At 48.2% G+C, this 2,833-nt stretch overlaps 1 long non-coding RNA gene across 1 annotated transcript; it reads left to right on the forward strand.

The window, feature by feature from the left end:
- The first annotated feature begins 690 nt into the window (after positions 1-690).
- LOC119029877 lies at positions 691-1,578 on the forward strand. The gene is made up of 2 exons (XR_005078117.1): positions 691-1,254; positions 1,336-1,578. It is a non-coding gene; the product is annotated as an uncharacterized LOC119029877 (long non-coding RNA).
- Positions 1,579-2,833: the final 1,255 nt, after the last annotated feature.

Below are 2,833 nucleotides of genomic sequence, written 5' to 3' on the forward strand. Positions count from 1 at the left end.
CTCTGCATTGATGGCAGCGTGCCTGTAATTGATGGCACCTTATTGCTGTGGTGTAGCAGGTTTAATGGGGCTTGACAGAGCAAGGGAAAGCAGCATGCAACCAGGGAGGGAACTTAACCCTTTCACTCGCAAACCCCAACCCCTCCACCCGTGTCCCTCCCCACCCTCGCCTGATTCCCTGGTCTCTGCGCCCTCCCCCCGTAGCATGCAAATACAAATGAGAATACAAATAGGCCCTCGGTGATTAGCTTGTTTACGGCTCCTACTGTTATCACTGGTCATGGTGATGGCAGTTTGGTTCATGATCAAGGAAGCTCAGACACCCCTCTGACTCCACTTCCGAAAATAAATACTCGCCAGCTGTCGGTGCTCTCCACTGTTTTGCTTGGAGGAACCTAAATGTGTTTGACAAAGGTAAACGGCTGGGAATTTATTCCCTCCAACTTGCTGCCAGGCTGCACTTCCCGAGGTGACCTACAGGGGCCAGTGTGGATCCGAGGGACCGGCGTGGCCTCCCTTCCACCACCTTGGATTTCCATAGGCATCCACTCCTGCGTTTTGGATGTGTTTATTTTGTTATGAGGGAATTTCATAGCCAGTTGCAAGACTCCTCCATTAAATAGAGAGTGTTATCCTTCACTCAGGCGCAGCGCGCGCGCACACACACACACACACACACACACACACTCACTCGGGCATGAGAATGTGTGCGCGCGCATGCACACGCTATATGCACCATTAATCAATAGAGACGATGAAATGATGCTATTGTGTGCGAGGCAAGGCGAACGGCACATTGAATAATGAGCTAGTCAGAGCTGTTGGCAAATCATTAATGTAAGGTGTTGGTCTAAACCTGGTTCTCACACTCTCTCTGTGCAAGCTGTTCCCAGGTGACAAAAAACTGGGGGGAGACACTATTTTAGGAGCTGATATCACACCTTTCTTTCCTTTTCTTTCTTTCTTTTTTTTTTTTTTTTACCCCCATCACTTATATTCCATCCTGAATCTCTGCCTCTCTCTGTGTGAGTGCCTGGGTGGGGTGTGGAGGAAGATCTTCCTGTTGTCTTTCCCTTCTGTCCTTCTTTCCTCGTTTTCTCAGGCATTCTTTTACAGCGTAGTGTGACACACCTGCTGTAGGTGCAGCAGGTGTGTTTACTTCCTGTGTCGACTCGAACCTAACGTAACCTTTACCTTCAACTGCAGAGATTACAGCGCCTCTTCATCCTTAAGTTTGCCCCATTTATGTCGCCTGTGAGTATGAAAATTAATTAATCCACCTCAAATGTTTTAGCTGTGACTGCACGTGGCCTTTACGTTGGCATCTACCTGCAGGCAGATGATCGCGGAGGCGGACTGGAGGCCATTAAATACATCGCGACATGTGGACGAAGAATTCTTTTCACGCTACCTATGAGACGTCTTTTCTTTGTTTTGTCCCTGTGGTCGTCCTGATCCGAAAGCTTTTAGAAAACCTGCACAAATCTGCCTGAAATGAACAGGGAGGGTTCCGTTCATATCTGTCGACATATGTGATGAAGAGCATAACTGAGCCTTTATTAAATAACCAGCGCGTCAGTCAGCTGTCACCTTATTTTCATGTCCAACCTCATTATCTGCTTTTTCATCTATTGTTAATTTACCTTCACAGTAAGCTTTTTTTTAGTATAAACTGATCATTGTGATCAGAACCTTTAGCAACACTATGCTAGCCAGCCACTCAGCTGAGCTAACGGCAGCAGTAGGTCTTTTCTGTATTTTTAACACATTATTCTGTCCAAACCGCGTGTTTGTCTTCTGTCCCTCCGTGTGGCGGCTCAGTGACCTGCCGTTAGCTGAGCTCTGACAACGAGGCTAACGCTGGAGCTAAAGTGACTCGCTAAGGTTGTGACAGTTGTCCAAGACACTGGGCTGATTGTCATTTAATAATATTCTCAATATGCACAAAGCTGACTGAGACGTGAAGTAACTTCGCGACACTTTAGATTTGGCGGGAGGTTAAAACATGGTGCAGCACGTGAAGCGGATTGACGTCACGCTCGACTGTGCGCGCGGTGGATTATCCTCGGCTGTGAACTCTCGGTCCGCGGCTCTCTCTGCGTTTATAGGCCACTTTCGCCTCACTTGTTGTCTCTCTACATTCGCTCCCTCCTCTAACCCCTTCACACTCCATCATCACGCCCGCCGCCCTCCTCCTCCCCTCTCCACTTCCTCGCCATCACCCTCCTTGCCAGGCCCGGCTGCAGATTGGCTATTTCCTGCACGCGCCCAGTAGAGCCCTTATCAGGCGCAGAGTGCTGATTGTTGGTCTGTCTCTCAGGCTGACTGACAGTTCGGGCGGCGCTGCTGAAATGCCTGATTTGGTCAGTGTTTGTCTGTGGGGCCTTATCTCCACACCTTATATTAACTGCCTTGACAGTATGTGCAGGCAGTCTCTCTCCATCTTGTTGCACCCCTCCTCCTTCCCTCATTCCCTCCACCTCCTCCTCCTCCTCCTCCTCCTCTGTCTCCATCTCCATTCACTCTCTGCTACACACTGTAGTCTTTCAGCCACCAGGCAGCTAAACACTTTCAGGCTGATCCTCCTCCTCCATCATTCTTCCTCGTGCAGCTGGATCAGCATCTCCGACACCATAACTGTCACTTTATTTCATATTTGTTATTTCTTTCAAAAGCAATAATGGAGCGAGCATTTTTTTTTTTTAAAGGGTCAGTTCACCGAAATTACGAAAATACAGCTGTTTGTTCAAGGTTTCTGCTGCCAGTTCAATAGAAGAGCAGAACCATTTATTAAAAACAACAGTGACCTCCTATTTTAGGAAATTTGAAGCCT

The sequence above is a fragment of the Acanthopagrus latus genome, chromosome 12 (assembly GCF_904848185.1).
Source record: "Acanthopagrus latus isolate v.2019 chromosome 12, fAcaLat1.1, whole genome shotgun sequence".
In the NCBI taxonomy this organism is placed as follows: Eukaryota; Metazoa; Chordata; class Actinopteri; order Spariformes; family Sparidae; genus Acanthopagrus; species Acanthopagrus latus.